Below are 22,475 nucleotides of genomic sequence, written 5' to 3'. Positions count from 1 at the left end.
TATTTTTGATAGTCTTATTCTTTGTTGAAAACCTGACCAAGCCTCTCCTTCCTAGAATTTCATTCTAGGCATGGCAAGTAAGCTAAAATGTGAAATTTACATGGTCTTCCATGCTGAATTATGTCGGAGTAAAGAACTATGATGTATGTAACTTATCCTCAAATGGTCCAGGAAAAAAACATTATGTGTGTGACAGAAAGAAAGTAAATGATAAATTGTAAAATGGTAACAGGTGACTCTGAATTAAGGTTACAAGAATACTCTGCATTATTCTTATTCTTGGTACTTTTCTGTAAACTTGAAATTATTTCCAAACAAAAAACTGTAACTTAAAATTACATGGCAGTCTATCTGAAGTTAACAGTGCAAACCTGGATTATATAGCAACATTTTCACAAATACAAAACACAGATTTTTAAAGAAAATTTTAGTGAAGGGTGAAGAAATCTAAACCATGTCCTACCAACTAATAATCACTTAGGAATAAATTTCAAACTACACTGCCATGGAATGGAATGTGGCAACCGGTGCCTTGAGTTGAAAACATAGCAGGACAAAACCGTAGATATCACACAGTTTCACAAATTTAATATAGGCCTGCTGTAAAATGCAGCAAATTTACAATTCAAATGGTATGTGTTATCTCTGGTTTGCAATAAAATACAAACTGAAAAATGAAAAACCTGCCAAATTACAAAATAAGCGAGATGCAGGGTATCTGGATTTTGATGGTTTTATTAAACAAGATTTTTTTTTCCTACTGCAGTTCAGTACACCGTGGTATGTGTGAATCATCTTGAGAAAGCAAGGACGGAGAAGAAATAGCCTCCAGGAGAAATGTTGCAATCTTTTCTCCTACAAGGTTACTATTTATCCCGCGTGCCCATCACAGTTTTGATTTCAAATATTCACCATGCTTTCTTAAAACATAAGGAGGCATCAGAAAAAGTGATTAATGCTCAAAGTTCCCCAAAATTGTGAAATCAAACATTAAAATTGAAGGTTTTCAGCTAACAGTTAAACACCTTTAAAAGATCATCTCATTTTTTCTGCAGGAACCACCCAACTTAAAATCCTTTAGTATCTTTCGCTAATTGAATGGTCCTTCTCTACCCAAGGAGATTTAAACCTTTAGGGGAGGGGGGGGGCGGGAAACGCGTCACGCCAAATAAAGATCCTTTCCAAAGAAAATTATCTGCAAGTGCAAAATTCTGCACATATTTCCAGGGACTTTCAGATCCCAAGGCCATTATCCCCGCCCCCTCTCCAGAAGGATCCCAGCTGAAGCGTTTCCCCGCTCGTCTCTGCGGAACACCCCCCTGGACCCAATCCACACAGTGCCCGGCTCTCCCCCGAGGACGGGAGGCTCCGTCCTCTCACGGTGGATTCTGTAACCGATCTTTGTCTCTCCGCCCAACTCCCTTCACCTCGGCAAGGTCACTAGCTGCCAAACACCCCTCAGAGCCGAGCCCTCACCGTAGTAGTTCGTAGGAGCCACGGCACAACTTGCATGTCATAGGATACATTCTGCCCCCCTCGGCCCCACCTACCTTCCCCATTTCGGAGCCTTACGTCTTCATCACTTGCCCATTTTACAGAAATAGCCACCGCCGCCGGCCCCCGGCGCGCCCCCGCCCCGCCCCGCCGCTCCTCCCGCGGCCCCCGGGCCCCTTCCCGGCAGACCCTCCAAGGATGGGGCCCCCTCCGTCTCCCCTCCCCTCCCCTCCGCAGGGACCCTCCCCCTCCCTCTCCCGCACCGGCTCCTCTCCCGCAGCCCCCTCTTCCGGCCGTTCCCACACCCCCACGGCCCCCCCACGACCCCCACCTCCCGGGTCCCTGCTCCCCCTCACCCACTGGCCCCCCTCAATCCATTCGTGCCGGCCTCCTCGCCTCCCTCCCGGCTCCTCCCCTCTGGACACCTGTGTCGTCCCACCCCCTCCACACTCGCCCCCCCCCAATTCATTCACCTCCTCCCCGGCTCCCTGCCCCCCGCCATCCTCCTCCCCTCCCCCTCCCGCCCCGAGAGGGCCCGAGGAGGGAGGGAAGGCGCGGGGGAAGGGAGGCCGCCTGCGAAGGGGCCGCTCTTCTCGGGGTTCGCCGCGCGCCGAGGATCTGCAGGGCTCCCCAGCGCCCTCTGTCTCCTCCGCCGGCGGGGCGGAAGTCGGGGCCTCCCGGACGCCCCCAACGAGGGTATTTACCTTCTCGCCGGGGACACTTTGCAGACGACTCCAACATTGGCAAACACTACAGAGAACTGACCCCGCTCGGCCGCCGCCGCCGCCGCCGCCGGCTTCCAACCCTCGGGTTCCCCGCCCCCCGCCTCCGCCCGCCTTTCGGGCGCTCCCGCCGCGCCCTCCCGGGCCCGCGCCGCGCGCCCCCGCCGACGCAGCCGCTCCCGCGCCCTAGACCGCCCGGCGCGCGCGCGCGCGCCCCTGAACCCCCGCGGACCCGCGCCGCGCGCCCGGCACCGACCCTCCCTCCCCTCCTCCTCTCGCCGGCCCGCGGCCGAGCGCGGCCATTGTTCGCGGCGCCGCTCCCGCCCCCTGGCGGCCGGCCGTGCGCCGCAGTGGCGGCCGCCGCGGGCGCTGCGGTGCTGGCGCCGGTAGACCGGGCCCCCGGGCGAGGGGCCCGTCCACCCGGGTCCTTGGGAAAGAGGGGCGAGCGAGCGCCCGGGGATCGCGCCCCGTCCGCAGTCTCCGGGCCCCCGCGGCCCGGCTCCCCGCCCCCTCGGCTGCAGAGGGTGGGCCTGGGGCAGCCTCGTCCACACCTGCAACTCGGCCACTGCCTCCCCCGCCCAGTGGACCCTCTGGTCTTTCCCGGCGGTGTCTGCACCCCGACTCCCCGCCCGTACCTTCCCCAGGCTCTCTCGCTGCCCCCCTTTGCTCTGCTGGGGACGCGCTACCATCCCGCGTCTGCTCCGGCCGCCGCTGTGCGATGCACGGTTTAGCGGATCCTGCACCTTTCCAGACTGGGAGGAGGAGGGGGCGGGGGAAGGGGAGGGGGTTAGCGCAACTGTGTCGCCCAGAAAACACTAGTGATCAGTAATCACCTGCTCTCCAAGAGCCGCAGCGTGGCCAGACAGCCTCCTCGACCGGAAAAATCACGAAAAGAGAAATCTTTCGAACCAAAAAGAGGAGGATCATCTTAGAATAGTGCCCTAGATTCCAGATTGTTGAGGCAAGAACGCCAGAAAACTAGAATTACTTCTTGATTCGTCCTGGTTTTGATGTGGGTTACTGATGTCCGGATAACTTCAACCCAGTTAAGCCCCGTGAAATCCAACACTTCCATTTAGTAAATGGCACCATAAATAATCTGGTAATAAAGTACATCTAGAAATAGAATTATTACTGTGTTTCACAAACTTATCCATTTGCATTATTATTCCCAGGGTTCCTTTCCCACTATCAATTCTCTGCCTGAGACATGTCTACCAGACCTGTGATTTCTTTCAGCCATCATGTAAAACTGATAGTTCTCTGAACAGCTGGGAAGACAGTGTAGCATAGGGGTTACAAGAAAGGGCTAACTAGATAACCAGGCCAGGTTATCTGCTTACCAAGCAGAAGACCATGGGGATGTTATTTACCTGATGAGTTTTATTCTTTTGTTGCCCAGGAGACAACAACCTGTATTATTTTTTTTAAGATTTATTTATTTTGGCTGTGCTGGGTTTTCCTTGCTGCATGTGCTTTTCTCCAGTTGCGGTGAGCGGGTGCTACTCTCTAGTTGCTGTGTGCAGGCTTCTCATTGTGGTGGCTTGTTCTAATGCTGAGCACGGGCCCTAGGGTAGGTGGCCTCGGTAGTTGCAACGCCCTGGCTCTACAGCACAGGCTCAGTGGTTGTGGCACTGGGCTTAGTTGCTCTGCAACATGTGGGATCTTCCCAGACCAGGGATGGAACCAGTGTCCTCTGCACTGCCAGGCGAATTCTCAACCACTGGACCACCAGGGAAGCCCTATAATGTGTATTTAAATATCACAGTATGCACAAAGCCCTTTAAGCAGGGCCTGACCCATGGTAGGTCTCCTGTGGAAGGAAATCATCTACTGCCATGTTTTCCTCCTCGAACTCTTTCCTATGCTTCTTCCCCCGTTTTTCACCTCTGCCAGTTCCTTCAAACCTAACGTGGTGCACCCTCCCTAAGTGTGCCCTAGTTCTTGATTAATGACTGCTAGCACTCAAGCCTGGTATTCAAATACTTGTTGAATGCTTTGAATGAGAACATGCCCTTCACACCAGTAGTATGGAAGGACAAGCCTCCCACATTTGTGCCTTTGCTGGGCTCCTCCTCCTCCCTGCAGTCCATCCTCCTGTGAGCAAGTCATCCTTCAGATCCTTCCAAAAGCACCTCCTTGAGAGCATTCTGCAGCTCCTCTGAGCAGCCCAGCTCTTTTTCCTCTCTCTCCTCTGGCATGATAGGTGTATTAGATTGTTTATGATGGTGTATGCCAAACATTACCTTGTGTAAGGCCAGGCTCTGTGTCTCATTCATCTTTGTAGTCCCAGCATCCAACAGCTAACAGGTGGAAGTAAATGCTTTCGGAATAAATGGATGAGTTGATGCTTTTAGAAATGGCGCTGAAGTGGTCAGAAGTGTCATTCCCTCTCATTCAGGTCATTATAGTCGTTATAGTTCATTGAAAACTTTATCTCTGCTGTAACTTTTTCTTATAATTAATTTTAAGGCTTTGGTTATCCACTTGCTAATTAAGAATGATGGGGGAAAAAAGAGACCATGGGTGTGTTACATTTAAGCCCCAAATCAAATGAATTTTTTAAAATTTATTTGATTTAGTTTTGGCTACACTAGGCAGCATGTGACAAACATGCTTATAGTGAAAACACCAGACACGGGAAAATCCATACATCCAGTAATATAAATGTTTGTATGAATAGTAAAGAAAAACTTTTTTTTCTCATTAAGTTGGCATGCAGAGAACCAGAAAATCGGCTGGTAGTGTGGGAAAAAAATTCCAGAGAGAGAATTTATAATTTGGCTTTATTCTACCGTTGTTACTCTAAATTTCTGATACTTTTGTGCCTTGCTTATAATTATTTAAATTTTTCAATAAAAATGTGTAACATCTCTGAACACAGGGGCTGGGGTAGCAGGTGTTTCTTCTTAAATAAGTTCAATGACTTCTCCTAACCCTTTTTAATTGTGTCTATTTTGAAAGGTATCATTTAGCACTTTGTCATCTTTCCTTCTTGTCCTATCCCCTCTTCAAAAGGCTTCATTATTCTTTCTCCCTTCCCATTTATGAAGGGGGTGTGGGGAAGAAACATTCTAGCTGTTTATACTTTCTCACTCTTTTATCTCTTTGGTAATTGTTGATTGCATTCTGAATTAGTAATATATTGCAGTTGTAATAAACCATCCCCAGGGAAATCCCTGGTAGTCCAGTGGTTAGGACTTGGCGCTTTCACTGCTGGGGTCCAGGTTCCATCCCTGGTAAGGGAACTAAGATCCCGCAAGTTATGCAGCATGGAAACGAATGAATGAATAAATAAAGTAAATAAGCTATCCCCACATTTAGTGACTGAAAACAACAGAGGTTTATTTAGTTCAGGCAGTCTGGGCAAGTCTCAATGACTTTATATTTAAACTGCTCCCACAGTTTATCAGCTAGGACAGCTCATAGGCTGGGAGCCCAAACCAGGTATGGGCACACTCACTCACACCTGGCCGTCTACTGGGACCTCATTTAAGGCTGTCAGCCAGAACACCTACCTGTGGCCTGTGAGCTGCTTGGCTTCCTCAAAGCACAGTGGCTGGGTTCCAAACAACAGGAAGTCAAAGACACTTGTTCTTTTAAGGCCTGGACCCAGCAGCTGGCACAAATGTGCTGTGAACTCGGCCATATTCTATTGGTCCAAGAGTCCCAAGGCTCAGATTCAAGAGGTGAGACCAGACTGTCAAAGAATTTTAGAGACATTTAAAGCTCTATGCATTCACTGAAATATATCTCCTTGTCTGTTCACTCTGTTGCTCTTGTGTTAAAATAAAGACGGCATTGCAAATGTCTTTTCATGGACACCTGGGTCTGTGTGTATCATGGTGGCTGACTTCTCATTGAACGTGTCCCTCACCCGCTGAAGACACCTGAATGATGGAGGCTACAGAAACCAGGTTCCAGAGGGCTTAGTACACTTTTCTAGCCCACTCCCCACCTCAGGTCAAGGGGGAGACTTCGGGCAAGTCACGTAGTCAGCATCTGCAGCAGCGGGAGAGAGGAACAGGTAGGTTGAATGCTGGAGGAGAGGCCCAGGCCGTAACGTGCAATTTTAACACTGAGTCACGCTGTTTCTGGAATGTGTGCAGTTGGCCTTGCACCATGCGGCCAGTGAGGAGGTGAGAAGTGACCTGGGGAAGGACCGACAGAGGCAGGGTCAAGACAAGGTCAAGCTAACTGGCAAAGTCAAGAGGATACACCACCCAGGACAGGGGCTGCTCCTTCTTCTCCCATCCCGTTCTCAGCATCTTTGTTGCACTTAGTTGCTCAATCATGTCTGACTCTTTGCGACCCCACAGACTATAGCCCATCAGGCTCCTCTATCCATGGGGATTCTCTAGGCAAGAATACTCAAGTGGGTTGCCATGCTCTCTTCCAGGGGATCTCCCCAACCCAGGGATTGAACCCAGATCTCCCACATTGCAGGCAGATTCTTTACTGTCTGAGCCACCAGGGAAGCCACCAGGCAGGCGCATTTTTTCATTTACTCATTCAATGTTCATGCTGTGCCTGGGGCTACCCCAAAATATGGCAGCTTGGTGTAAAGAGTATGTTAAGCTAAAGGAATTTGAGAAACAGCATGTAATGGAAAAACTTTCTGACCTTCCCCAGATACAGGTCATAAAACACTCATGTGAGAAATGCCCTCTCTCTACCCAAAGGAAAGAGCATTCTTATCTTCCAAAGATGAAAGGACACAGAGAGGAATCTGCATGAACAAGCGTTGCTAAGCTTCGGCCAGTTTACTCCCCTTACCTCATAACCTCTGTCCCATCACATGTTTCCGCAACGTTCCACTCTTCATCAAACCTAGCATAAAAGTTTGCAGGTTTAATTGCTTCTTTGGGTCCTCATTACCTTATGAAAATTTCTGTGTCCCATAAAAGTTGTGTCAAATAAATTTGTGTGCTTTTCTCCTGTTGATCTGTCTTTTATTATAGGGGTCCCAGTCGAGAACTTGGAAGTGGGGAGGTAAAGATCTATTTCCTCCACTACACCTGCCAGTGACAGTGATGTCTGTCTGGGTATTAATATTGTCTGGTGCCACTCTGTACCCCTGCCACTATGTGGGGCCAACGGATTTGTCTGCCTCACCGACCCAAGTTCCAATGTGGTTCCCTCTGATGCTGAAAACTTAGCTTCTGTGCAAATCAAATCTCAGAGACAGATTTTGGGGTGAAATAGTAAATAATAGCTTTATCGCTTTCTCAGGCAAAGAGGGACACGGGAGACTTGTACCCTCAAAAACTGTGTGTCCCACTGGGGTTGGGGGTGGGAGTATTTGGTGAAGAGTTTTATAGCAATGCTTCAAAGGTGGGGTTGCTGATAAGGGTCAGTGTGTGTTCGGGGTTAAGCACTCCTTTAATCTGGCCTCAGGTGGTCTCCTGATGAGCTTCTGTGGTTCTCAGGATGCTCAAGCTGTGACCTTCCTTGGAATGAAGAATGCTTCATCAAGTATCTCCCATTTAGGGTTTAGTTCTATAGAAGAGTTTAAAGATACTGTCATGTATTCTCTGAGGCAGAACCAAGACTCTCTCCCAAGGCTGCACTATTGATTCTTGACTGCTCCTCCCTTGTCTCCTCCTTCCCTCCCTTCCCTGATTAGTAACTGTTTGAACCTACCCTTGGAAACTCAGGGAAGGTCATGGAAGCTGAAGCCTATTACCTACAAGCTAGAAGCAGGGGACACAGAAAGGCCTCTGTGCCCAGGAGCCCCACAGGGTCCTGTTTGGTTTCACATCCGTCCTGCCAACTGCCCTCTGACACCCACCCACCCACACACACACACACCCCCACACACACAGGGTTCTGTTGGTTTCACATCCATCCTGCCAACTGCCCTGCAACACACACACACAGGGTCCTATTTGGTTTCAAATCCATCCTGCCAACTGCCTTCCAACACACACACACACACACACACATTTCATTTCTTAAAACCTGATATACAACTTCTATCCAATACCTGCTGACCTCTAAGCCCACAGTTACACTTAACTGCATCCTTATCTCTTAGGATATCTTCCCCTAAGAGTCATTCCAGCTGTCTGTGTATAATAAATCACTGCAGCCTCAACACTTGGCTGCTGACTCTCTGCCATTCCAACCTTTCAGGGCTCTATGATCCTAGCTCCCTAATTTGCTTGCAAATGCACTAAGGAGTGTCTCCTTGACCTTCTAAGACTAACACTGGCAAGACCACCACTAGGCTAAACGCTATGGAAAGTAAAGGAGACACAACTTCTTTACATAAACCCACTTAAACATTCCGGTCATCATAATTCTATCAGCACTCACGTTTCTTCATTCACTTCACTAAGTGTGAAGTCAAGCGGGCCTTGGAAAGCATCACTACAAACAAAGCTAGTGGAGGTGATGGAATTCCAGTTGAGCTATTTCAAATCCTCAAAGATGATGCTGTGAAAGTGCTGCACTTGATATGCCAGCAAATTTGGAAAACTCAGCAGTGGCCACAGGACTGGAAAAGGTCAGTTTTCATTCCAATCCCAAAGAAAGGCAATGCCAAAGAATCCTCAAACTATGGCACAACTGCACTCATTTCACATGCTAGTAAAGTAATGCTCAAAATTCTCCAAGCCAGGCTTCAGCAATATGTGAACTGTGAACTTCCAGATATTCAAGCTGGTTTTAGAAAAGGCAGAGGAACCAGAGATCAAATTGCCAGTATCCGCTGGATCATCAAAAAAGCAAGAGAGTTCCAGAAAAACATCTATTTCTGCTTTATTGACTATGCCAAAGCCTTTGACTGTGTGGATCACAATAAACTGTGGAAAATTCTGAAAGAGATGGGAATACCAGACCATCTGACTTGTCTCTTGAGAAACCTGTATGCAGGTCAGGAAGCAGCAGTTAGAACTGGACATGGAACAACAGACTGGTTTCAAATAGGAAAAGGAGTACGTCAAGGCTGTATATTGTCACCCTGCTTATTTAACTTCTATGCAGAGTACATCATGAAAATGCTGGGCTGGAAGAAACACAAGCTGGAATCAAGATTGCCGGGAGAAATATCAATAACCGCAGATATGCAGATGACACCACCCTTATGGCAGAAAGTGAAGAAGAACTAAAAGAGCCTCTTGATGAAAGTGAAAGAGGAGAGTGAAAAAGTTGGCTTAAAGCTCAACGTTCAGAAAACTAAGATCATGGCATCTGGTCCCATCACTTCATGGGAAATAGATGGGGAAACAGTGCAAACAGTGTCAGACTTTATTTTTTTGGGCTCCACAATCACTGCAGATGGTGAGTGCAGCCATGAAATTAAAAGACGCTTACTCCTTGGAAGGAAGGTTATGACCAACCTAGATAGCATATTTAAAAGCAGAGACATTACTTTGCCAACAAAGGTCCGTCTAGTCAAGGCTATGGTTTTTCCAGTAGTCATGTATGGATGTGAGAGTTGGACGGTAAAGAAAGCTGAGTGCTGCAGAATTGATGCTTTTGAACTGTGGTGTTGGAGAAGACTCTTGAGAGTCCCTTGGACTGCAAGGAGATCCAACCAGTCCATCCTAAAGGAGATCAGTCCTGGGTGTTCATTGGAAAGACTGATGTTGAAGCTGAAACTCCAATACTTTGGCCACCTCATGCGAAGAGTTGACTCATTGGAAAAGACCCTAATGCTGGGAAGGATTGGGGGCAGGAGGAGAAGGGGACAACAGAGGATGAAATGGTTGGATGGCATCACCGACTCAATGGACATGGGTTTGGGTAAACTCCGGGAGTTGGTGATGGACAGGGAGGCCTGGCATGCTGCAGTTCATGGGGTTGCAAAGAGTCGGACACAACTGAGCGACTGAACTGAACTGAAGTGGCCCAAGAGGCAGCGTTTCACCAAAATGGTTGGTACTTAGTGCACAGGGCTCCCATGTCAAAGACTTGCAAAGTTCTCTTCTCCATCCTCTGACATACTTTACCACTCTTGTGTATTAGGCTTTGGGTCCCCAGTGAAGGGGGTTGAGCCTATGGACATTGGCCCTTTTATCAATCTTTATCTTAACTAATCTGCCTGAGATTTGCATCAAGTGGTTGCAGGTCAGGTTTTTCATTATAAACTTTGCTTTCCAGCTTTTAAAATGTCTCCAAATTGGAGTAAACAGAGCTGATCTATTTGGGTGTCTCACTGGCCTGGCCAACCTTTGATAGCACAGTGGTAAGACCTCTGTTTTAACCCCACCAATGTCAGTTTTATACAACCCATTTTTAAATAACTGTCTAAAGCTTTCCACCTGGCTGAGATGAATTCCATGGCTCTTCTTTTTCTTTTGTCTTTGTTTCACTCCATCAATATTTCCTTTATTCACCTTATTTCTTAATAACAATGTTAAAGTTTTCATACTTCTAAGACCAGTCCCTTGACTCTTTCCTCTGCCTCTCCCCATTCTCTTGCTAATTAATCTAATGTTTTTATAAGCATCTGCAAGACCCATGTGGAGAAGGCAATGGCACCCCACTCCAGTACTCTTGCCTGGAAAATCCCATGAACGGAGGAGCCTGGCGGGCTGCAGTCCATGGGGTCACTGAGTCGGACACGACTGAGCGACTCCACTTTCACTTTTCACTTTCATGCCCTGGAGAAGGAAATGGCAACCCACTCCAGTACTCTTGCCTGGAGAATCCCAGGGACGGGGGAGCCTGGTGGGCTGCCGTCTATGGGGTCGCACAGAGTCGGACACGACTGACGCGACTTAGCAGCAGCAGCAAGACCCATGAGGGGAAGCTAAGAAAGCAAATTACAGATTCTTGCTTGATTATACATCACTAAGTTTATATGAGGTACCAGGAGATGTTGGTTCGATTCCTGGGTAGGGAAGACCCCCTGGAGAAGGAAATGGCAACCCACTCCAGTATTCTTGCCCGGGAAATCCCATGAACAGAGGAGCCTGGCAGGCTACAGTCCATGGCATTGCACAAGAGTTGAACACGACTCAGCAACTAAACAACAAGATTAGTTGAGGTAACCAGGCAAAAGTGGCCCCCTTAATGACAAGATTTACCATGATTCAGGTGATGGGCATAGTCAGCAGGTGAATATCCTGTATGAAGGCATTTCCACGCGGCATGCATATGAAGTACATCAGGTGCTCCACCTGGAGTGCTCCACTGGTGTTTATAGGAGTTAGGCAGTCTTTCTTCTCAGGGTAAACAGATCTTACGTGGCTTTTATCCAGTTCACAAGCCTGGCTGTTCCCTCAGGAACACCCTACTTTTTGTCTAGATCAAGTATAGTTATCTGTGATCTGTTGACTAAAAAAAATGCTCACCCTAAAAGCTGAGAATTACATTTTATTCAGCAAACTTTCTGAGGACTTAAGCTCAGGAGACAGCCTCTTAGATAGCTCCGAGCGGCTTTCTGAAGAGGTAAGAGGGGAGCCAGGACATTTAGGAGTTTTTGCAAGAAACAAGGTGGTAGGAACATCAAAACATCACTGTTAATTAAAGAAAAATAGACATCTCAAGTCAATGAAGCTAGCGCTTTTCTTTGTATGGGAAGATGCAAGAGTCTGGGTTCTTTGAAATCATTCCTTGGATATGTAGATATATACCTTATCATTAAGAAAAGAAAAAATGTTGCCTGCCTTATCAGTAAAAAAAAAAAACAACAACAACAATCTTATAGCCATCAAGTCATCACATTGCTGCTAGCCTGACGGTGAGCCCTGAGGGAGCTCAGGATAGAAACAGGAAGCCGAGTCATCAGAAACTGCAGCCAACAACCCCCACAACAGAGCACCCTGAGGAGACTCGGGATGAGAAAGTACAGATCCTGACCCCAGACAGCTGAGGTGCACATCAAAAGGAATGATCTCAGTGAGTCCTGACTTTTGCATCTTCCCATATAGAGAAAGGCATTAAATTCTTTAACTTGAGATGATTGGTTTTCCTTAATCAACAGTAATCTTTCAATGTTCTGATTTATTGTCTTTGTTGCAAAAAGTCCTTTATATTGTGGTCCTCCCTTACCTCTTCAGAGCAGTCTCTCGGAGCTGAGATGCTGCATCCTAGGCTTACGTCCTCAGTTTTGTCTACCAAATAAAACATGATTCTCAACTTCTAGGTTGTGCATTTTTTTTCCAGTCAACAACCTTGACTATCTAGGGACAGAATCCTCATTTTCTCCATCTTGAACCCATTGGGGGTGGAGGAGGGGACGGCCGCAGTGGCTGACGGCTTGATGGCTGTTTACTGATACAGCAGGTGACATTCTTTGTCCACAGTTTAATAGTGAGGCGTGTGTGCCTGCTAAGTCACTTCAGTCACTTCAGGGTTCCGACTCTTTGCAACCCTATGGACTGTAGCCCGCCAGGCTTCTCTGTCCATGGGATTCTCCAGGCAAGAATACTGGAATGGGTTACCATTTCCTCCTCTAAGGGATCTTCCAGAACCAGGGATTGAACCCACATCTCTTACAACTCCTGCACTGGCAGGCAAGTTCTCTACCACCACCTGGGCTGCCCCATAGTGAGCCGTGGGTCATGGATAAACCCAGACAGACTCTTGCATCTGCAGCCTTCAAAACCAAAGATGCTCCTGCTACATTATTCTCACAATACATTTTAGTAAAAGTTCTTCAACAGCTGCAGAGAGACTTTCTTGGTGGTCCAATGGTCAAGACTCCATGCTTCCACTGCAGGGGGCACAGGTTGCAATCCCTGACCAGGGAACTAAGATCCTGCATGCTGTGTAGCATGGCCAAAAAGTAAATATTAGTTTTTTCAAAAAAGCTGCTGATACCAATCCACAAAATGAAATTTTGTCATGCTGCACTCCATGCTTGGCTGTGCCTTCTCTCACATGGAGGTGTGCAGTCAGGGTGGGAGTGTGAGGCTAAAAGTTCTAACCCTTTAGCTAAGACTTGATTTTCCTGGTGACCAATCCAGCTACTCATCATCTCATTAACATTAAAAAAAAGACACACTCATCACTCAGGACATTCCAAGAATCTTAGAAGTTCTTGTGTCATTGTTGTTCAGTTGCTAAGTCATGTCTAACTCTTTGCAACCCCATGAACTGCAGCACACCAGGCTTCCTTGTCCTTCGCTATCTCCCAGAGTTTGCTCAAACTCATGTCCATGGAGTCTGTGATGCCATACAACCATCTCATCCTGTTGTCCCCTTCTCCTCCTGCCTTCAATCTTTCCCAGTATCAAGGTCTTTTCCAATGAGTGAGCTCTTTGTATCAGGCGGCCAAAGTATTGGAGCTTCAGCTTCAGCATCAGTCCTTTCAGTGAATATTCAGGGTTGATTTCCTTTAGGATTGACTGGCTTGATCTCCTTTCTGGTGTCCCGCATTGCAGGTGGATTCTTTACCAACTGAGCCACAAGGGAAGCCCTTTCTGGTGTCAGGGAAGATGAAATATTGTAACAAAAGATACTCCTATTCCCCCATCATTTAGGAAATTACAAGAGTTTTAGGAGCACTGTGTCAGAAACATGGGGCAAAGATCAAATATATATTTCTTATATGACAAATGCCTTTTACGAGAAGTTTCTAAATATAACTCCTCTGGGTGGTCACAGTTCCACAGATGCAAATGTTATTGAGTAAATATCACCTTTGTGCCAAGAAAATGGGCGTAAGGAGAAGATGCAATGGATCTCCAACCCCACTAGGCCCTCAGCTAGGGCTTTGTGAATGGGTAGCCTGAAATAGTAACCACTCTGTTTCCAAGCTGTGGACTCAGTCAGTTGCCTGAAGCCAGCTGGTGGCTGACAATACCCTGAGGTCAGAAATGATCTAACCCTTCCCATTCCACTCCCAAGTTAGTGCCATTTTTCCACTTTCATTCAGAGAGTGACTGTCTGTCTCCCCTTATAGAACAAAAGGAATTAAAACACTCGTCACTGGATCCTATCAGGTCAGTTTTTCCAGCACTTCTTTTAGCAGCAGACTCAGTGGATACCGTCAGAATTATTCTTGGATCCCCTAAATTCAGACTATAAAGCCAGAACCAGTCGAAAACAGGGTTAACAATATCAAGAATGGAATCTTTTGAGAAAATTCCAGACCTTAAATAGGACTGATCCGGAATAACATGTACTGTGATTCCATGCAATCATTTCAACAGACATTAATAGATATTATGTGAGGAATGGGTTCTTTGATTAAATGTGTCTAAGAAGCTGTTAGACACATTCTTTAACAAAGTTAGAGAAGCTTCTTTACTGCATAATTTCTCAGAGACTTTCTTCCGCCAATATAGATGAAGTCTCCAAGAAAGGATAGGTTATGTTCTGTTTCCCAAACTTATTTGGCTATAGGACCTCTTTGGCAGGGTGCACATCCATGGAGCACATTTTGGGAAACATTTAGGCATGGTTGAAAAATCAAGCAGAGAGACTCTGTCTGTAGATGGAGCTAAAGCCACCAATTCCCAGCTTGGAACTGGTAGATTACTGGTAAATAAGACATTGCTAATTCCCCTGGTATCTTTACTTATCAACAGATCATTTTTAAAAATAAAATTTATTTTTTTCGAGAGCAGTCTTAGATTCACAGCAAAGTTGAGCAGATGGTACAGAGGTTCCCCATACATCCCTTCCCCCACACAAGCATAGTGTCCCCCATCATCAACATCTACACCTGCACCAACATCCTGTTTACATTTGTGATGACTGACACCTCGTGATCACCCAGAGTCCATAGTTTACATTAGGGTTCACTGTGTATGTTGTACTTTCCAAGGGTTTGGCCAAAGGTATAATGACCTACATCCGCCAACTGACCATGTTTTCATAGGTCTTCTCTCCGTTCTCTGTACTCCATTTTTTTGTTTTGGCCGCCACATGCAACATGTGGGATCTTAGTTCCCTGGCCAGGGATTGAACCCGTGTCCCCTGCATTGGCAAGGCAGAGTCAACCACTGGATCTCCAGGAAAGTTCCTGGTACTCCATTTTTTTAACTCTAAAATCTAAAAGGTCAAATTTGAAAGCACTATTGATGGCCCAATGTCTAAACAAGATAAAGTTTGATGCTTTAAAGCAGGGTTAGCCAATTATAGCCTATGGGTCAAAAATAGCCTGCTGCCTGTTTCTGTAAATAAAGTTTTTTCAAAGTACAGCCACACACTTTCATTTACATATTGTCTATGGTTGCTTTCATGAATCTACAGAGTTGAGTAGTTGCAGTAGAGTTTGTAGGATCGTCCCCTCCACCAACTGAAAATATTTACTATCTGGCTCTTTATTAAAAAGTTTGCCAGCCCTTACATAAAAGAGAAAATAGAAGGTGGTGTTAGTTCTGTATCAGTCTTTTTCAAAGTCATATTTCAATGAATTTTGCTAGTTTAAACTTGAAATGATGCAATTAATTATATCTTGTTCCCATTAGCCATCTCTGTGTATTCTGAAAGTTTTCCTTTCTCTCTCTTTTTTTCATTCTTTGACCACACCGCAGCACGCAGGATCTTAGTTTCCTGACCAAGGATTGAACCCAGACCCCATGCATCCTCTGCGGTGTAAGTGTGGAGTCTTAACCACTGGACCACCAGGGAAATCCCTCCGTCCTCTTTTCTCAGAGAGCTCTCCCCTTCTTCTGCCAACTGGAAAAAAAAAAAAGCACAATCTAGGAATTCCCCAGCAGTCCAGTGGTTAAGTTCAATGTTAACGAATGCACAACATAAAAGTTGCAAGTTAAGTTTTACTTGGAGACTTTACTGGGGACGGTAGCCCGGGTGACAGCCTCTAGCATAGCTCTGAAGAATTGCTCCAAGGAAATCAGGGAGGAGCCAGGATATATTTGACTTTTGCTGGAAAAAAAAAAAAGGTGGTCAAATATCAAAAGATTACTGCTAATCACAGGAACAGACATCTCAAGTTAATGATTTTAGTGCTTTTTTATGTCTGGGAAGATACAGGAGTCTGGGCTCATTGAAAATTTTCCTTACAGAGAAGGTAATGGCAACCCACTCCAGTGTTCTTGCCTGGAGAATCCCAGGGACGGGGGAGCCTGGTGGGCTGCCGTCTCTGGGGTCGCAGAGTTGGACACAACTGACGCAACTTAGCTGCAGCAGGTGGCCTTCAAGTTCAGATTCCCTGGGGATTCCCAGTCCCCTTGTCAGGTCCCCAGGCTGGGAAGACTGACATGGGATTCAGAACCTTTACAACGTGGGAGAACTTCTTTGGTATTGTTTTTCTCCAGTTGGTCGGTCACCCACCTGGTCAGTATGAGATTTGATTTTTTCGTGATTGCGCCTGTCCTACCATCTCACTCCAACTTCTTCTTTGTCTTTTGCTGTGGGGTATCTTATTTTGTTGGGTTCCAGCGTTCTGTTAGTGATTCTTCAACAGCTAGTTGCAATTCTGGTACTCTCACAGGAGATGAGCACACATCCTGCTATGCTGCTATCTTGAGCCACAGGCCTCAGTTGCTTGGTTTAGAAGACCTAAACTAAATGTATTTCCTGGTGTCAAAGATCTTCAAAACTAAAATAATTTTGTTTACCATTGATGGTACAGAAAAAATAAACTTCTGTGAAATAGAACCATGAAATAGAATTAAAAAAAAAAAGAAAGAAAATTTTCCTTAGATATGCATCATAACAGTCTGGGGCCAGTATTCAGAACACAGACTGTTTCCTGTCTGTCTTTATCCTGAATTCCCCTAAAGTCACACTGATGTGGGGACTGGGGATTGGTGGCTGCAGTGGCTGATGGCTTGATGGCAGTATTCTTTGTTTATTGGAATGGCAGGCAACATTCTCTTTCCATATTCCCATAATACACCTCCCTCCTAAATATGAAAGGTACATAGAAACCATTTATTTTTTCAAATTAATACTTCTGGTTACAAATGGCAGGTTGAACACATCCATTTATCTCTCATCTTCCCAACATCCTCTTATAATGAAGTCAAAGAATCTGAAAATTCTAAGCTCATGAAGAAAAAAAAAAACAAAACACCAGTGAACAAAAAATAGTTAAGAAAGTTGAGAATATGTACAGTGGATGAAGAAGTGCTGACAAATGTCATCACCTGCTAGCCAAGAAAGCAGAACCTAAGTGCCTAGTGGAAAATGAACTTATTTAACAGGAAGAGTCCAGGAATAGCCCAGAAACTGAGGCATCAGGTAGTGCTTACAGGGGATAAGGCATTGAGCTCAGAGCATAAGAACTGACTGAAAAACAGGAGCCGTTAAATGAGTTTGTACTCCCACAACAAACAGCTGAACAACTCTTGTTTAGTGCCCCCAAGGAGATGGGAGGCTTATTCTCCAAGGAAATTGATCCATAGCAGCTAACAGTGACCAGACGACTAAGCTGTCACCAGAGTACAGTCAGCAGACACTTTTTTGTACATGAACTGCACCTAGTTTTTTCCTTTACTCAGGCTGGAATCTGGTTAGTCTGAGATCGCATTTCAATGACAGAGGACAATGCCTTAGGGTAGTTCTTAAACCTCACGTGCTGGTGTGTTCTCAGTCACTTCAATCGTGTCCAACTCTTTGAGACCCTATGGACTGTAGCCTGCCAGGCTTCTCTGTCCATGAGATTCTCCAGGCAACAATACTGGAGTAGGTTGCCATGCCGTCCTCCAGGGCATCTTCCTAACCCAGGGATCTAACCCACATCTCTTATGTCTCCCACATTGGCAGGCAGGTTCTTTACCTCAAAGCACCACCTGGGAAGTCTTGACAAGGATCAAAATCATCTGAGGGTTTATGAAAACACTGAGCCCCACCCAGAACCTTCAAGGATTCTGATACAGCAAGTTTACAGCAGGCCAGAAAATTTGCTTTTCTAACAATATTCGAGGTGATGCTAATGAACCATTACCCTAGAAATGTACCTAAGTAGAAGGAAACTGGATTCCCTGAACAATCAGATGGAAGGAACATTTTACCAAAGCTTGACAGTTATTCAAAAGAGAACTTTGTTCTTCAAGCCACTGAACTTTGGATCCCTATCTAGCGTTCTATCGTTCTATCCTTATTAACAGCCACACCTCGCTCCTGGAAGTGTGCAGGCAAGCTGACACCCAGGCAAGAGACTCGAGATTTCCCTATAGAGTCTGGTTGGCTGCAGAGAAACAATTTATAGATACTGCTGGAGTTACCCAACAACAAACAAAAGCAATAACACTCAGGCTTAATGCCTTATCACATGCAGTAAATCCTACATGTCAATAAGCCTTGCCCATGCACAAGGCATGAAATTAAAAGACGCTTGCTCCTTGGAAGAAAAGCTATGACAAACCTAGACAGAGTATTAAAAAGCAGAGACATTACTTTGCTGACAAACGTCCACATAGTCAAAGTTACGGTTTTTCCAGTAGTCATGTACAGATGTGAGAGGTGGACCCAAAAGAAGGCTGAGGACCAAAGAATTGATGCTTTCAAACTGTGGTGCTGGAGAAGACTCTTGAGAGTCCCTTGACTGCAAGGAGATCAAACCAGTCAATCCTAAAGGAAATCAATCCTGAATATTCATTTGAAGGACTGATGCTGCAGCTGAAGCTCCAATATTTTGGCCACCTGATGCAAAGAGGTGACTCACTGGAAAAGACCCTGATGCTGGGAAAGATTGAGGGCAGGAGAAGGGGATGACAGAGGATGAGATGGTTGGATGGCATTACCAACTCAGTGGACATGAGTTTGGGCAAACTCTGAGAGATGATGAAGGACAGGGAAGCCTGGCATGCTGCAGTCCCTGGAGTCACAAAGAGTCGGACACGACTTAGTGACTGAACAACAACAACATGCACAGGGACCTAGCCAGCTTTTTGTGCCTACCAGACACAGGAAGAAAGTATTCTAACATGAAAGACAATGACTGAAAATGAAAACAGGGGAAAAAATAGGACTAAGACAAGAGACAATGCAACGAACAGAAGTCTGTTTTTTTAATTACCATTAATCAGAGTTTAGAGTCAATACTGTATCCTTTAAAAAGAATTAGATGTTTTGGCTTCCCTGGTGGCTCAGTGGAAAAGAGTCAGCCTGCTAATACAAGAGACATGAGTTCAATTCCTGGTCGAAGAAGATCTCGCGTGCCATGGAGCAACTAAGCCCAGTGTGCCACAACTACTGAGCCTGTGCTCTAGAGCCAGGAAATCCAAACTACTGAGTCTAACTACGGAAACCTGAGCCCCAGAGCCCCTGATCAGTAACTAGAAAAGCCACTACAATGAGAAGCCCATGCACTGTGACTAGAGAGTAGCCCCTGCTCACCACAACTAGAGAAAATCTTACCTCTGTAAGAAGGAAGACCCAGCACAGCCAAAAATAGATACATAAAATCATGTAGAAAAAGAATTGGATGTTTATGGGGTCGCGCAGAGTCGGACACGACTGAAGCGACTTGGCAGCAGCAGTAGCTACAGGAAAAAAGCCCGAGGGAACAGTCGCCTCCTGGTGGTGGAGTGAGATAACACACCATTCTGGGCTTGGGTCCAGCCAGCCAGGGACTTCACAGAGTGCGACCATGTCTCCACACCCCAGTCTTGTCTATGCAGAAGAAACTAAGGACCTAACCAAAGTCTCCCCACTGACTGGGGCCTCTGAGCTACCCCTCCCCCTGTATGGAACAGAAAGTCATGATGTTTTAAAGCAGAGCCAGAGAAAGCCAAGCCCCTCCTCTCTGTTTTGGTATTTCAAAGCTATAAAAAAGGTGAAGGGGGATTAAAAAAGAATCAAATGCTTAAAAAAAAATTTATAACCTGAAAGAATGTGCTCTTAGAAATTTAAAATAACTGAAGTAAACATTGAAGCAAAAGAATGAAAAACAAATGCAAAACATGAAAAACAAGCAAAAAGGTAAACAATAGTTTTGAAAGAGAAAAAAAAGAATTTTAGAGAATCAGTTAAAGAAATGAAACATCCCTCTACTGAGGGCTCCAAAAACAGATGAGGGGTGGAAATTACCAAAGAAACAGTAAAAGAAGATTTCCCCAAGCAGAAAGACAGGAATTTCTAGATTGAAAGAGGCCATCAAGCACCCCACACATGATTGAAAAAGAGACCTATTTAAGAGGGAGGAGACATATGTATACCTATGGCTGATTCAAGTTGATGTTTGGCAGAAACCAACACAATACTGTAAAGCAATTATCTTTCAATTAAAAATGAATAAGTTTAAAAAATAAATTAAAGAATTTTAAAAAGAGACACATTTAAAGGTATTTTGTCATGAAATTAGTACTTCAAAAAAATCTTCTGGAACTTTTGTTTCCAAAGAGGAAACATATCGCATACAAAAGAATAAGAAAAAATGGCATTGGCTTCACACACACACACACACACACACACACACACACACATTGAAATCCAGAATTGGTAAAGACATGCCTTCAAAAAATTTTGAGGAAAAACAATCTCCAACTTAGAATTATATACTCAGTGAAACTGTTAATCGTGACTAAAGACAATTTTTTGTGGCATGTGGGATCTTAGTTCCCTGACCAAGGAACCAAGGATCAAACCCACGCCCCCTGCAGTGGAAGCGCCCAGTCCTAACTACTGGAGCACCAGCGAATTCTGGTAAAGACATCTTCAAACTTGAAGGGTTTCAAAATTTACCTCCTGTTCCTGCCTTCTCTTTCTACAGGGAGAGTGAAAGCAAATGAGAAAGTAAACAAAGAAGAAAAATACCAGATCCAGTAAGCGGGGGTTCCAGTCTACATGACACACAAAGGGAGTTCCCAGGATGAAGTAAAGGGAAATGCCTGCATGACAGCTGTGGGGCGGGCCTGAGCACAAACAACCCAGAGCAAACAGGAGACATGGGCCTTGGGGGCATGACTCCTAGAGAAAACGGACCTGATAAATCATCTGTGGAAGACTATTCCCCTTCTGGGCTTCCCTGGTGGCTCAGATGGTAAAGAATCTGCCTGCAATCTGGGAGACCCAAGTTCGACCCCTGGGTGGGGAAGATCCCCTGCAGAAGGGAATGGCTACCCACTACTCCAGTATTCTTGCCTAGAGAATCCTAAGGACAGAGAATCCTGGCAGGCTACAGTCCACAGGATTGCAGAGTTGGACATGACTGAGCAACTTACATCCCCCTTCTGCCAAATATTTTGGCTTTTTCCATGATACCCCTCCTTTCAGTGCCCACTCCTGAGATTACAGACCCCTGCACCCTGGGATGGCAAGCTTGGCCAAAGAACCTACCTGACCCAACATATCATGAGTAAATGTGATGAGTTATGTGAGTGGAAACTTTAAGAGCCAGTGTGTGCTCTCCCACCAACCGGCTCTGTTCCAAAAAGAGGCTACTCTTCACTCAGTCCCAGAGCAGAGACAGCATGCAGCCAAACTCAGACAGATTTCTATCAAGAGAAAAATCAAACAAAACAACTTCTTTCTTGTAAATCACTGGAATTTGTGGGTAATTTGTTACCACAGCCTGACCTATGTTCTGACTGTTACATCATCTGATATGTTTGACCATGTGGAAAACTGTATTGTAAGAATGTGGGAAGACTTAGTGAGAGGTACCTGGAAAATTAAGCGATTACATTCATTTATTTTAAAAATATTTATTAGCTCCTAGCATGGGTCAGGAATTTTTTCCTAAGGCAGTAAGAATACGAAAAACAAGAAGGTTAAAGAGACAAAATTTCTTCGGCCATGTCACACAGCATATGCTCGGCAGTGAAAGTGCAGAGTCCTAACCACTGGACTGCCAGGGAATTCCCAAGTGAAAGTCACTCAGTCGTGTCCGACTCTTTGCGACCCCACGGACTATACAGTCCATGGAATTCTCCAGGCCAGAATACTGGAGTGGGTAGCCTTTCCCTTCTACAGGGGATCTTCCCAACCCAGGGATCAAACCTAGGTCTCCCACATCACGGGCAGATTCTTTACCAGTTGAGCCACAAGGGAAGCCCAAGAAGGCGATTATTAGCAATTATTAATGTCAAAAAATGCTTAGAGGAAAGAGAAAAAAATCATAACATACTTCTTGCCTCATCAGAGAATAATGTTCACATAGTTACCATATAAGAATTGATGAGAATAAAGGGAGGGTAAGCAGTGAGGTACAGAAGTAGTTATCTAAATCCTAATATACCATAATAGGATAATATCTAAAACTGATCAAAAAATAAGTTTTAAACATATTATGAAAAATATATGGAATACACAAACTATTTAAGCCAATAAGTTCAGAAAGGTTGCAGAATACAAGATCAATACATAAAACTCAATGGTATTTGTATATACACCAGTAAGTAATCTGAAATTGAAAGTATTAATAAAACAACAATTTCATATGAAACA

At 45.4% G+C, this 22,475-nt stretch overlaps 2 protein-coding genes across 52 annotated transcripts in view; both read right to left on the bottom strand.

Moving 5' to 3' along the window:
• The window catches only part of STAU2 (staufen double-stranded RNA binding protein 2), a 333,314-nt gene that overhangs the window by 303,102 nt on the left and 7,737 nt on the right, over positions 1 to 22,475 (bottom strand). For 15 of the 48 annotated variants that reach the window (XM_081501602.1, XM_081501591.1, XM_081501592.1 and 12 more), the window contains exon 1: positions 2,199 to 2,309. The exons of 1 other annotated variant lie outside the window; for it this stretch is intronic. The gene's annotated coding sequence lies outside the window, so the exon portion shown is untranslated. Of the gene's footprint in view, positions 1 to 1,550; positions 1,722 to 1,850; positions 2,310 to 2,851; positions 2,971 to 22,475 lie in introns of those variants that run through there. 32 more of the 48 variants (XM_081501612.1, XM_081501629.1, XM_081501603.1 and 29 more) reach the window with 11 other exon arrangements.
• Positions 5,536 to 22,475, bottom strand: part of UBE2W (ubiquitin conjugating enzyme E2 W) — a 122,692-nt gene continuing 105,752 nt past the window's right edge. For 3 of the 4 annotated variants that reach the window (XR_014057015.1, XR_014057013.1, XR_014057016.1), the window contains one exon: positions 5,536 to 6,367. The gene's annotated coding sequence lies outside the window, so the exon portion shown is untranslated. Of the gene's footprint in view, positions 6,368 to 6,992; positions 7,047 to 22,475 lie in introns of all 4 variants that reach the window. The other variant, XR_014057014.1, reaches the window with a different exon arrangement.

This window comes from Giraffa tippelskirchi, chromosome 6 (genome assembly GCF_054371585.1).
Source record: "Giraffa tippelskirchi isolate mGirTip1 chromosome 6, T2T-mGirTip1v1.2.pri, whole genome shotgun sequence".
In the NCBI taxonomy this organism is placed as follows: Eukaryota; Metazoa; Chordata; class Mammalia; order Artiodactyla; family Giraffidae; genus Giraffa; species Giraffa tippelskirchi.
This window is presented reverse-complemented; position numbering and strand designations above follow the sequence as displayed.